This window comes from Protopterus annectens, chromosome 1.part0, assembly GCF_019279795.1.
Source record: "Protopterus annectens isolate FY-2018-M chromosome 1.part0, PAN1.0, whole genome shotgun sequence".
In the NCBI taxonomy this organism is placed as follows: domain Eukaryota; kingdom Metazoa; phylum Chordata; order Ceratodontiformes; family Protopteridae; genus Protopterus; species Protopterus annectens.
This window is the reverse complement of record NC_056725.1, coordinates 1,331,171,034-1,331,185,878: the sequence shown is the minus strand read 5'-3', so window position 1 is coordinate 1,331,185,878 and position 14,845 is coordinate 1,331,171,034.

Genomic DNA, 14,845 nt, shown 5'->3' with positions numbered 1-14,845 from the left:
ATTACTTGTTAATTATGTGTGTGGAGCTTTTCTACCCGGGCCTCCACTGAAAATGGACATGTGTCCAGTGGACTATCCCGGTTAACAAATGTTAAATAAATAAATAAATAAATAAAATTATGGTACAGATGCCACAATACATCTGTCATAATCAATGCCTATTTTCACATTTTCTTCATAGACCTGGAGATGTCATGTCAACTGACACCATCTTTCTTGATGCACTCCCACTCTCCTACCTTCATTAATGGTCATGCCTAACTGTCACAGGTCTTTTCTCATACAATCCCTTCATCTCTTTGATGGCAACCCTTGTTTCCTCTTGCCTTTTTCCTTTCTCTCCCAAATCTTCTTTACCAGATTGCCTTCTGCTTTCTTGCACATGTACCTGAACCACCATAATCTGTTGTCTTTGACCTTCTCTGCAACTGGTGCTACTTGGGATTCTGTTCTGATGTCCTAAATTCTTCATCTGTCCCATAGTGTATATCCAACCATGTCTCAAACTCTTCATCTCTATCACTTCTAGTTTCCTTAACCGCTATGCCTTCACTGCCCAGGCTTCCATACCATACAGTATAATTGGTCACTCCACCTTTTCATATACCTTACTTTTCAGCTTCTTGGCATATTTTGTCACACACTACCACCTGATACTGTGTGCCAGTGGTCTGCAGCTCCTCTGACTCTAGCTTTGACCTCCTCATTCAGACTTCCCTTCTCCTCAACCACCCCCGCAAAATACTTGAAGCTGTTATCCTTTTTCACTAGTCTCCTTTCTATCTCAGTTTCAGCTTCTTCTGATTTTCCCCATTTACTATCATGGCAACTGTTTTACCTCTATTCAGTCTCATCCCATGAGACTTCAGTTTTGCATTGCATTTCTACACATAGCTGCTTCATTTATCTGTCTCCCCAACCTGTTTGCTAATGTAATCAAAAACCAGTATAAACAGCAGTAGGCTCAGAGCTGAACCTTGTCTCATACCCACTCCTATGGGGAACCCCTCTGTGAGTCTGAACTCTGCTTGTACTTGTGTTATTAGTTGCCTGAACAGAGCTTGCACTAATCCTACCTATGTTTCTTGGGCTTTGAACCATTGCAGGTCTGCCCAAATTAGCTATCTTGGGATCTTGTCATATGCTTTCTCCAACTCTAGAAATGCCCACTTAGATTCTTTCCTCATCTCTAGTTTCTTCTCAACTATCTGTCTCATTGCAAACATGGAGTCAGTTGTGCTGCATTCTGATCTGAATCCAAGCTGTTCATTTCCCATCTTACTGCCCATAGTTGTAAATGCCCCCTTAGCTCTTGTACACTGTCACTTGAATGCTTATTCTCCACTCTTCTGGGATACTCCTTTCTCATCGTACTGCTATAACCACCTTCTGGAGCCTGCTGCTTTCCCTGACTTCATTTTTCTTTGTACTGTTCGTACTTCTGGGGTGAGTTCTTCTTTTACCATAGACTGCATTTAGGACAGTACAGCTTCTGTGGGGTTTTCTTCATTCAGAAGCTGCTGGAGGCATTACTTCCATCTGCCTTTGATATCCCGTGGACTGTTGAGCAGGTTGATCCTGGCATCACTTATGAAGGGTGCCTGATGACTGCCTTCTATATCTCTCTGTCTTTGCCTTGTAACCTACTAGTGTTTCTTTGTTCCATTTGTTGAATCATTTTCTAGAAGCTGGTAGAGTGTCTTTGGTGCTTTGTTCTTTGCCACTGTGATTATAACATGTTTTTTTCAGCTTTTGGTTTCACTATTGGCTCAGTTTTTCCTTGTGACCACACACAGAAAATCATGTCAACTTAGGTACTGGTAATTATTTACATGCACCAGCAAAGAATTCTGGGAACTGAAAAACACAACCCTTCTTTAGAATGAGAGCTACTTACTTACATTATTAGATTACTAATAAATCAGCATGCATTAATTCTCAGTGTAGGTTGTTACAACAGTGAGACATAGCTGATAATTTGCCTTACTAGGCACTCTGTGTTCTTTCCTTCATTTATTTCCAGTTTGATGACTGGGGAAGTCCACTAGGCCAAGCAGATCCCATTTTCAGTGGAGGCCCGGGGAGAAATGCTCCAAAAAGCAGTTAACAGAATATAACATAAGTACAGTATGGAATATACAGTACACAAAAGCATAAATATACAATTTAAAATGCACATACAAAGCCAGGGAGCATATGTTTTAAAACACAAATGTTAACATATAGATAAAGTCCAAAGTTATACAGAGAATGCAATTAAAAGTACAAGTCATAACGTGTTTATACAAGTTTAGTGTTTGTTCTAACAATAATGTTGGTGATCAGAAGTGAAAGTAGATGAGATTGAAGGAGATTTGAAAGAGATGACAGTGTAATTTAGGTGAGAAGGGAGCAGGAACAGTCTCAGTTTGAGGTAAGGTAAGAATGGAGGAGAGATTTGAAATTAGAGTGGTTGTGAGTACAGCGGAGGGAGGGGGAGAGAGAATTCCATAGTTTAACAAAGGAGTATGATAGAAGTCAATGGCCCGGAGGGCATATGGGTTTATAAATTTTAAGGAGGTTTTGGTTTTCAGATCTAAGAGTATGACTGGGGAGGTAAGGGGTTAAGATAGATGAGTGGCAGATGGAGGGTTGGAATATGAGTTGTGAGCAGTGGTAAGTTGTATGAATTTCAGGTAATTAGAAAGCTCAAGCCAGTTTAGATAGTGGAGGGAATGGCAGTGATGAGTGGAATATTTGGACCATGTAGCAACTTTACAGACTTTGTTATAGCAGGCTTCCAGTTTGTTTTTTAGGCTAAGCTGGAGATGAGTAAGTAGTGGGGCACCATACATAAGAGAGGAGAGCAGGTAGGAGGAGGAGGCAAGAGTACGTCTGGTAGAAGCAGTTAGATAGCAATTTTGTCTATATAGCTGACCTAGTTTTTTGTGGGTTTTTTTATATTATTTTGGATGTGAATATTGAATTTTAAATGTTTGTCAATGATGACTCCGAGTAGTTTGGTGTGAGGTACTATTTAGATTAGAGTGTTATTGTGGCTTTTTATTTTAAAGGAGCTTTTGTCTATGGTGAAATTTCTTGAAGGTGGGAATATCATGATTTTTGTTTTGCTAGCATTGAGAGCGAGATGGTTGTTTAGCATCCAAGTTTCGGTATTGGAGAAGGTTGTCTGGGTTTTATGAAGGAGTTCAGGGTGAGAGCTTGCTGTACAGATGATTATGAAATCATCAGCATACTGGATCAGTGTAGCATTATCTATAGATTTATGAAAGTTATTAATGAAAATATTGAAAAGTAAGGGGCTGAGAATAGAGCCTTGGGGGAACGCTGGAAAGATTGTTGAGAAAGGATGAAGTGGAATTTTTCCATTTAACAGCTTATTGTCTATTGGAGAGAGAGCTTGTAAACCAGGCTACAGAGGAAGGACAGAGGGAGGAAAGTTGAGATTTGAGTAGAGGATGTGAGACAGTGTCAAAGGCTTTGGAGAGATCTAAGTAAAGGGTGGATATGATTTTCCCAGAGTCGTGAGCATGATTAATGGTGCCAAGGAAGGACAGAAGAGCAGTGGTAGTGCTGCAGCCAGGCCTGAAACCATGTTGTGTTGGGGTAAGAAGATGACTGTGTGTTAGGTAAGGTAAGAGTTAGTGATGAATGCACTTTTCAAGGATTTTAGAAAGAAGTGAGAGAATAGCTATAGGACGGACATTTGTAGTGTCTGTGTTATTTCCGCCTTTGTGGAGAGGGTGACAAAAGCTTTCTTCCAGAGTGAGGGGACATAGACTTCTTGGATGGACCTGTTGATAAGAATGGAAATGGGGAAGGAAATTCTCTCGGCAGCCATCTTAAGGAAGGATGGAGGCAGATTAACAGAAGCGTAGCAGCAAGGCTTTAGTTTAAGGAGGTTTTTTTTATGTTGCTGGTGGGGATAGGTTTAAGACTGAAAGGTGGGGTGTTAGAGAGAAAAGCAGTGGGTGGGGGACTATGAGAGGGAGAGAAGATGGGAAAGTTTGTGGTAAGTTTGGCTATGCAGTCAACAAAAAGGGTGTTGAAATTAGATGCAATTTCACGGTCTGGGGACCTTGGGTTAGGGCATGGATTGTCTTTTCTACCAGAGTTTAGGAGGAAGGAAATGCAATTCCAGAACTTTTTGGGTTTAGTATTATGTTCTGATTGGAGTTTGGAGTAATAAACCTTATGTTCTTTAGTTATTAGTTTCTTCACTGAGTTGCGGAGTTGTTTGAACTCGACTAGAGAGTTTGTTAACTTATTCTTTTGGTATTGTGTCCAACATTTGTCTCTGAAGTACATTAGTTTTCTGGTTTCTTTCATAGTCAGGGAATGGTTTTGGCTTTTATTCTTTTTGTGCTAAGAGTGGCTAGGCTGTTTAGTAAGTCTAGGAAGGTTTTGTTGAAGTAATTAGTTGCACTGTCATAGGTTCATAGGTTCATAGGTTTATACTAGGCTATCTGCCCTAAGGCATTTATAAGCCTAGCCCAGAGTTTTGTGGCTTAAAATACTGTGCCCATTAGTTTGTTGTGCCTCTGTCCAGCAGTGACACAGAGATGATTCCCGGGGTAAACCTAGGATCTCCCATCCACCGGTCAAGATTTCTCTTGAACAGAGCCAGCGAGGTGCTCTGCCTCACATGGACCGGGATTTTATTCCACAGCATAGGGAGTCTCTGGGTGACAAATCTATCCCTCCAGCATGTCCTATTTATATCCGTGCTAAGGTTTAAGTCGCTTGCTCTAGTGGATCTGGTAGATTTGGATTTTGAGGTGGAGCATGTCCATTAATTCGTTGGACATGGCCTTGTATGTTAGGCACAGGTCACCTCTGAGCAGATGGTATGCGACTGAATAGAGCTGGAGTTTCTTCAGTCTGGCAGCATATGACAGATTTTGGAGTCCCTTTATCCTTTTGGTGAGGAACTTTTGGGGTCTCTCCAATTGCTGCAGGTGTCAGGTGAGATACATCCCTAATGGGAATTGTACTCGATCATTGGTCTGATAAGTGAAGAGTACAGGGGAACAACTACCTCACTTGATCTGGATGTGAATCCCTTCATGATCAGGTGGGCAATGTAGAAGGTCTTTCTAACCACTTTAGCAATGTGAGTGTCAAAAAGAAAGGCCACTGTCAACCTGGGTCCCCAGGTCCCTGATAACCTCTTCTGTGCTTAGTGGATTGCCACCTATATGGTAGCTTGGGGTTACCTTGTGTTTCCCAACTTCAGGCCATGGCTCTGGCACCAGCTATCGAGACCCTCTGAAGGATATCTGTGTCCGATGTACTTTCCACTATGGCACCCAGTTTGCAGTCATCTGCAAACTTTGTCAGCCATAGTCCTCCTACGTTTGCCTGTACTTCTGAGAAGTAGATGCCGAACAACAAGGGGCCAAGGACTGAGCCCTGTGGGACACCACTTGTGACCGGCTTGGAGTCTGACATGGCCAGCTACTCTAACCCTGTGGGTTCTGTCCTTTAGCCAGTTTGCAACCCATCTTGTGACATATGGGTTTACATTTAAGCTGGTAAGTTTCTCTATAATACCCGAGTGGGGTATTGTGTCGAAGCTTTGCAAGGTCAAGGTAGGCTGTATGGCCTGCCTTTCCCTCATCAATGGCCTTGGTGACTGTTTCGAAGAAGTCGACCAAGTTCAAAAGGCATGATCTGCCCTTGACAAAACCAAACTGGGTCCAATGTCTGCAAGTCCCCTATGTCTTTGTTTATGAGTTCCATTATGATCCTCTCCATAGCTTTGCAGACCAGGCTTGTTAAGCTTATGGGGCAGTAATTACCAGGGTCTGTAGAGGCACCGCCTTTGTGGAGTGGGACCACAGTTGTCCTGTGGTAAGGCTAAGATTAAACAGCTGCCTTATGTGTGGGTTTAGTTCCTCATTGAGTTCGTGTAGCACACAGCCGGGGACACCATCCGGTCCCATTCATGCTGTGTTTTTAGCTTTAGAGAGAGCAGATTTCACCTGTGCATTTGAGATGTCTGGGAGGCTACACTCCGCTGGGATAGTTATCTCTCCTTTTGGGGGAGAGGGGGTGAGTTTGCACTGAACCTGTCTGCCAGTATGTTGGCAATGTCTGTGGGTTCAGTGATTTTTGTATCATTTTGGACTAATTCTGAGCATATCTGGGAGTTTCCACCCAGGTTTCTAACATAGCTGAAGAAGGCCTTATGATTGTCTTTTGAATCTATGGCAATTTTTCTCTCAAAGTTGGCCTTGGATGATTTTATGAGTGCTCGTATTCTTTTACTAATAATGATCAAAGGTGTCTTCTCTTTTATGGATTTTGCTCTATCATGTAACAGCTTTCTCCTCTTATTGTAAAGTTTGTTTATGGCTGGGGTCCACCAGACTGGATGTTTGCCCTTGGTGGAAAGAGTCTTGGTTTTATTAGGGATTGCCTGATCCATGCAGTCCTGGAGGTGTTCATAGAAGGCATTTGTAAGGGCTTCCGCAGCTTGGGTTGTGGTTTCCACTGACTTGGGGGCCTTGAAGGATACCACACCAAGGATCACCACAATCATCCTCCAAGGATACCTGTCCAAAGGCAGAGTCTTTAAGGGAGCTCAATTCATTTTTTTCAGACAGTCGGAAAATGTCTGTGGATTGAAGTTGGTGAGGTTACGAGTTTGAATGTATTTATGTTGTATATGGACAGAAGAGATACACTGGAGGGCATAGGCTGGTAGGTGGTCGCTAAGGGGATCAGGTATAATTCCGCTGTTTAAGATTAGGCTGGGATGAGTTGCTAAGATCCAGTCTAGTGCAGTGCCAGAGGAGCCATCTTTACTGGATCTGGTAGGATAGTTTATTAGTTTATTAGTTGGGAGAAGTTAAAGAGATTAATTGTTTGGCTCAGAGATTGTGAGGAGATGGGGGCCCAGTTGATGTTTACATCACCAAGGATGAATGTTTCCTTTTTGATGTTGGAAGAGAACCATGAAAGAATGTCTTCAAGGATGGGGATGTTATCACCAGGAGGAATGTAGATGGCAGCTACACATAAAGATTTATGTTTGTTGATTTTTAGGAAGGCTGTGGATAGTTCAGCAGGAGAGAATTTAGGAATGGGGTTAGTGCATGGAATGACTGTTAGAGAAGAGGAGTCAATTATGGCTACCCCTCCTCCTTTCTTGTTAGGTCTGTTATTCTGTATGATTTGGTAGTGAGAGGAAAGAATTTCAGTATCTTTGATATGAGGTTTGAACCAGGTTTCTGAGACAGTTAATATGTCGGGATGGTTATGTGACAGCCAGGAGTCTAAGTTGGGTATTTTATTACAAATACTTTGGGTATTGATGTAGCTAGGTGGATGGTTTTGGGGGAGGATGATTGTGGTGATGTAAAGGAGCAGATGTAGGTGGAGACAGTGAGACCAGAATTGGAATGGATGTCACTAAAAATAGAGAGGGAGACTAGATGTAAAAGATGGGTGATCAGGTTCGATGGGGAGTGTAAGTTAGGAGTATAGTTGAAGAAAAGTCTATTATTGCCAGTGAAGTGAAGTGATGTCATGCCAGGAGTTTTTGGCTTCAAGAAAATTTTCAAGAAGTTGTCATCAACAAAATGAATTGCAGAAATGACATGTTTTGCTTCAAGCAGTGTGAAATTTGATATTGTATATGGTGAGGAAATTAATTTCATCATTAATGGTTTGTTATTTACATTTACTATGGAAAGTTTGATAAGTGTCTTTAAATTTCACATTTTATTTATGCCTTATGGGAATACAGGATGCAATGCAAGTCTAGAGGTGGGCATAGAATTTACCTGTGAAAAAGGCCACATAGGATGTGGGGTCATCAGGGTGTGGAGGGTGTTTGAATTTTGTCAGATCATCAATTAGTCTGAATAGATTTGCCTTGGAGTAGTCTCTGAAATTGGAGGAATTATGAAGTAACTTTGGTCTTGCACTTAAGGCAAATATTAGTGCATGGTAGTCAGATTTGATGAGTGATTTGGTAACTATGGGTGCTAAACAGCAGGAGGGCTAGGTTGTTGAGACCTAGTTCCAATATTTTTAAACCCTTCATTGGGGTTTGGATTAGTTGTTCTAAAGAGCTGACATTAATGAACTGCAGAAATGTTTGTGCAAACTTATTTGGGGTTGTACGTGTTAAAGGAAGTGGAGTTGAAATCACCCAAGAGGATAGTGTTGGACTGTTGTGAGGGGTGTCAGTTTGCTTAGATAGCATTGTGGTTTGCCGGGATCATGAAGGCGGTATGGTATTTGACAGTGACATGGCACTGGGTTTTGTTTATTCTGAGAAGGATGTGGAGGAGGTCAAGGTCATTGTCCTGCATAATGAGTCTGCAGGCAAAATGATTTCTTAGGAATACAGATACATCCTCTTCAGCTATACCTTCCAATCTAGTGTTGGGTCTGAAGAAATGGTAAGCATTAAATCCATGAACTGCGAGGGTGCTATCACCATTCTAAAACCATTTAATTAACTAGGCATATATCTATATATTCCAGGATCAGGGATGCTTGTAAGGAGTACAACTTTTTGTTAAGGTTTCTAGCATTAATTTGTTTAGGCCCAGACAACTCTCATCTCCAAATCATAACACAGCATACCCTCTCCTCCATAGAAAATAAACTTCAGTAATCCTGTCTACTCCTAAATACAAATAAAACAAGCTGATAAGATCTCCCCACTCAAATCAAAATGTTATTAATAATATTGCCACTATGTCATCTAATAATATTAAAATATAACTAGTATCCCAAACAATACTAGTAGGAGCCAGAGCAAACACCTGGAAATTTGATTGGCACACCTAAAATGTAGTCACACAAAGTAATTTTAACATGGTTAGTTTTTCAGAGAAAAGCCTTATCTTACTTCTCCAGCACATGTAACCAAAAGTCACATCTTTGTATTGACTGCACTCCTTATGCACCACAATACTGACCAACTTACAAACTACCCAATCTGGCAAACTACAGCAATGTCACTACAAAGTCGACACATTTGTTTGAAACTATTTAAAAAAGATTCACTACTGCATAACCCTAAAACAAAGTGATTGGCTATAACTCTACAAACCCTCAATTATTGCCAGTTGAAAACTGCATATAAAATCCTTTATTTTCCTAAGAAATATCCATGTATTTCCAACCTAATATAGTGATACATAACTGAACAACACCTATAATCAAATTCATTTATTTGACATTTGTTAACCAGGATAGTCCAGCTGGGCTAAAAGCCCATTTTCAGTGGAGACCCGAGGATAAAAGCTCCAACAGAAACACTTTACAGTACAGATATTGCAAGCGCATATAGAGAATTATTATACGAGTTCCAAAGATACACAGAATTATAATACAGAAGTATAGTGCAATAATATGATAAATAAATCGTTTTTTTTGTTATTACATAGAAAATGTAATTCAATTGGATTTTCCAAGAGAGTGAGAAAGATTTCACAGAGAAGAGTTTGTATATGAGTAACAGTATGTACAAATGTACATGTGGTAGAGCAGTATAGCCTAGGGATTTATTCTCCAAGAGGGACTAAAGTTAAGGGGAGAAAAATTAGGAGGTTTTGTAGATGAATGTTAGTGAAGAATAAGTGAAAAAACATAGTGTAGTACAGTGGATTATGTAGGGGCCTGACAGGGACAAGTCTTACTGTTAAGTAGGTGAAGTTTTAGTTCCTTTTTGAAGTGTTTAGGTTGAGGAATAGATCTTATGTGTATGGGGAGTTTGTTCCAAGCTTGGGCAATTGAGGATTTGTAGAGTAATTTACTGACAGTTTTGATGGGTTGGGAGATATCCAGTTGTAATTGTTTGGAGGTGAAGATGGTACGTGTAGGTGTGTAAGAGGATGGAGAGAGCTGGGCAGGTGAATGGTTTGTGGGCTAAACAGTGTGTGATTTGTAACTGTAACTGTGAAAGTAGAAGTTGTTGAGGGAATTTTAGTCATTGGAGAGCATTGAGTTTGTTGGAGTTTGGACATGGTTGCACCCTATATGTTAGTGAGGATTTGGGGCAGCATAGAGGAGGGAGGTGAGGAGAAGCCCCTAAGCCAGGGAGAGTCTTGCATTGGGAGTTAGAAATTTTCTATTACGGTATAGAAAACCTAGTTTTTGATGTTTTCTTTTTATGCTTTGCAGGATATATAAGTTAAATTTGAGCTCATCATCTATGATCCTGAAGCATCTAGGATCATCTATGATCCTAGGAGCTTAGTGTGGGATTCAGATTTTATGATGGTCATATTGGAAGATGTGACGACAAAGGTTGATTTATGTTGAGAGGGAGAATGAGGAAGAAAAAGCAGTAGTTTAGTTTTCTTTGGGTTTAAGATGAGTTGATTATCAGACAGCCATTTTTCAGTGGATAGAAAGGCATCTTGGGTATGTGTGTGGAGATCTGAGATGTTATTGGAGATGGAGATGAGAGTGGAATCATCAGCATGTTGTATTAGGGAGGATAGTTTGCAAGATGCATGAAGATCATTTGTGAAAATGTTAAACAGAAGGGGACCCAAAATGTAGCCCTGGGGTACACCAGATGTGATGGGAACACAGGGGGAGCAGGAAGAGAGCCATTTGACAGACTGTTGCCTATTTGATAGGTAACTAGTGAACCACTGAAGTGAAGGTGGGGTGAGATTGAGGTTAGCAAGTTTAAATAGAAGAATAGGGTGAGAGACAGTACCAAAGGCTTTGGAAAGGTCAAGAAAAAGACAGGATATTAGTTGGTTATTATCTCTAGCCTCTACTACTGTATAGGTAAAAGATAAAAGGGTGGTAGTTGTGCTGTGGTATGGTCGAAAACCATGTTGAGTGGGTGTGAGAAGATTTTCTCGAAGGAGAAAATTTTGTAGCTGAATATGAATGCATTTTTCAAGTATTTTAGATAGCGGAGAAAGAATGGCTATAGGTCTGTAGTTAGATGGATCAGTATAACTCCCCCTTTATGCAGAGGGATGATGAAGAAGGATTTCCAAATGTCAGGGACTATAGCTTCTTGAATGTATCTATTGATAAGTAGGGATATGAGGAAGGCTATGGATTCAGCAGCTAGTTTGAGAAACAGAGGTGGGAGGTTGTCAGAGGAGGGAGAGCAGGGTTTGAGTTCCAGTAGAAGTGATTTGATGTAAGCCGTGGAAACAGGTTGTAAGGAAAAGAGGTTTTTGCTGACAAGGTTGGAAGGGGTAAAAGGGGTGTTAGAGTTGTGGCCAGAATGTATGAGCCTTTGGACAGTATCAATGAAGTGATTGTTGAGAAGGGTACCAGTTTCAAGTGGAGAGTTATTTGGGAAAGGGGATGGAGTGGTAGGGTGACCAGGATGAAGAATGTTTTTAATGGTAGTCCAGAATTTATGCGGATTGGATTTACAGTTTAGTTGGGGACAGTTGTAGTAGGATTTTCTATCATTGTTGATTTGTTTTTGACAAGGTTCCTGAGTTCCCTGTAGGTTTGGAACAAGGGTGGTGCCTTGGATTTGGTCCAGACTTTCCAAGCACCATCTCTTCTGTGCATAAGTGATCTGGTCTCTTTAGATAGCCAGGGGGCATAATTAGTTTTAATTCTGATTCTTCTGGAAGGGGTGAGGGAGTTAAAAGTTTCTAGGAAAATGTGACTAAATTTTAAGACTGCTTCATTGAGAGGGACTTGCTAAGGAAGGGCCAATTGAAGCTAGATAGTATGAAGTTAACTAAGTTGGCATTAAAGTTAGATATTTTGCAACAGTCTCTGTAGGAATGTATTTTGGGTAACTGAGTACTGTGTCTTTGGACAGAGGTGGAAGATGATCACTTAAGGTATCTGGTATGGTACAGGGGCTGTGGTAGAGGTTAGGAGAGTTTGTGAGGATCCAGTCAATGGTAGTGTTTGAAGAAAAGGTTTTGTGAAAGCTAGTGGTTGATATTATTAGTTGATGGAATCCATGTAGGTTAATACACATTTGTGGAGAGTCAGTTGTTAGTTTAGTCCAATCAATGTTGATATCTCCAAGTATGAGGGTTTCTTAAGGTATACTTTGGGAAAACCAAGAGAGGATATGTTCAAGGGTTGGGATATTATTACCTGGGGGATATATATGGAGGCAATGGCAAATTTCTTGTAAGAGTTTAGATGGCAATTAAGGATAATTAGTTCAGTAGAGTGAAAGTTGGGAATAGAGATGGCAATTGGTGTCAGGTTAAGATTTTCTGAGAAGAGGATGGCTACTCCGCCCCCTTTTTTAGGGATCTGTCAGAGCGGCAAATATTATAGCCAGGTGGAAGTATTTAAATGTTTGTGATATGGGGTTTTAGCCAGGTTTCACATAAGGTTAGACTGTGAGGGGAGGTGTGGGCTATCCAGGTATGAAGCTCAGAGATTTTATTAACAAGGCTTTGAATATTTAGAGAAAGGATAGTTAGGTGTTTAGGAGATGTTGTGAGAGGACTGGGAGGATGGGTAGATAGTGGTGCAAGAGAGGTTGGGGAAGTAGTAGTATTGAGGAGTATGTGGTTAGGGCAAGAGGGCCAGGATTGGGATGGATGTCCCAGGAGAGGAGTATGTTACTAGTGTATCAGTTAAGAGGAGTAGGTGGAGTGTGGAGATAGAAGTATTTTGATTTGAGTTTGCAGGAAAAGGGATGCAGCTTAAGTAATGTATATTTATGAAGGCAGATCTTAGGGAAATTGAAGAGAGAAAGGGAAATTATAAAGGAGCAAGAGTTAATGGTAGATGTAGGGGTGGATGAAGTGGAAGAATGCATGAAAGGGGGGAAGATGTTAGAGTGATAAGAGGTAGAGAATGAGAGAAGTATTAGAATTGGAATATAAATGTAAAACAAATTGCATTGTGTGAAATGCAGGGTATAGTTGTGGCATTAGTTAGAGGAGGAAGTGAACTTATGATTGACAGTGTAAGAGTGTGTAGGCCAGCAGACAGGAAGTGGTGTATGAGTGGTTGTGTAGGAAGGAAGGGAGGAACTGGGGAGGATAAAAGTAATTGAAGTGGGGCTGGGTGGGAAAGGGGGTAGAGTAGGGGAGTAGGGGAGCAGAGTGAGCCTGAGTGTAGCAAAGGGCAAACAGAGCAGGCTAGCCCCAACTGAAAGGAAGTGTCAGGAACAATCAAGAAAATAAAGTAAGAAAATAAAATTATAGCAGTGAAAGTAGTTAGCTCAGGAGAGAGGGAAAAATAAAATAGAATAAGAAAGATTCAAGGAGATAAAATGAGGGGGAAGGAAGATTGGAAGATAAAACAGTAGCTTAATATAGACTGCAAAAAAAAAAACAGTTTAAGAGGGAGGGGAAAAATGAGAAAGTCAGTAAAGTTAAAATGGAAAGTATAGAAAGGCAGTAGGTTAAACAGAGGATATGAAACAGGGAAAGAACAGAAGAGGAGAGAGTAATTTAAATATATAGTCAGAGTATCTATGTACTAGGGATTAAAATTAGGCAGGTGATGTGAGGCAGGGGTTACATAAGGATAATACTACTATTTTAAACAAAAGACACCTACACTATTATCTGCTTATACACTTTAAGATGGAAAAGCTGGATATTTAGAAGGTTGTTGGTCATATACAGAGATGCAGATTTACAGTGATGTAGTTCTTGGCCAAATACTTTATTCCTTATTTTTTACACACATAGGACAGTTGGGACTGGATGTTCAGCTGGTCACTGGTCAATTGCAGAAGTGAACTAAGTTCTAGGCCAAATCTAAGAAGAGGGAAGAAAGGAACATGATTAATACAAGCAAAAAGCAAGAAATACAAGTACAAAACTCACTAAGACAAGTGTCAGTATTAAGCTTGCAGAGATAGACTAATAACATAAAGGCATCAGGACAATATAAAACAAGTCAACACTATGAGGGGTCTGACTGTTTAAAACTGTGTACACATAAATGCAAAGTACACAGTACTTAGAATACAGCCAAAATATCAATACACTGAAGGTAAAACACAATATGTGGTTCACTCGGTAAAATACATAAGATGCATATGAGTGAACCCTCCAGCCATGAACTATTTCACTTCCTTGGTTAACAGCAGATAAAGCCACTAAAACTTGTCAATTATATAGGATGTGGTCACTAGAAATTGCAGTTGCCACCCAGGAACTGTTTGTAGCTGTTTAGCTTATCAGAGAAAAAAACAAGAATAAACTATCCAAGTCAGCAATTACAAAAAAAGCTGTAGATTACAGCCACTGATCGCAACTGCAGCAAAATGCAAGTGCTGAACAGAAAACCAAGTACACTACAGAAACAAGTATACAATATACATTCCTAGTCCATTTAAACAATTAAAGCACAGTAAGCATTAAGGAAATTACAATTAAACAATATAGAACTGACCAGGTTCAAAAAAAAAAAAAAAAAAAACATGCATAACTGTTGCAAACCTACATAATATAAGAAAATGATGTATCTTTAATACAATTCAAAAAGGCAACCAAAATATAAATCCCAATCATTCAATGAATTGCATGTAAAAATTAAGTTAGGTAGTATAATCTAGTAGGGCCTATATTTCACAACACATCACCAAGGAGAACAGTCACAGCAAGCAAGGAAAGAAGAATAGGAGCGAAATGGCAGGGAACGTTAACAGTAGAATTTAAAAAATGCAAAGCATACTGGGAAGAATGGAAGAAAAGGAACATGTATACAAAGACATGGCAGAGAGGAGCCAATAGAGAGGTAAGAAAAGGTAATATTCCCCAACTGAAAGGAAGTGCCAGGATCAATCAAGAAAAGAAGGTAAGAAAATACAAGTATAGCAGTGAAAGTAGCCAGCTCAGAAGAGAAAAAAAATAGAAGAATAAGAAAGATTCAAGGAGATAAAATGAGGGAGAAGGATGAT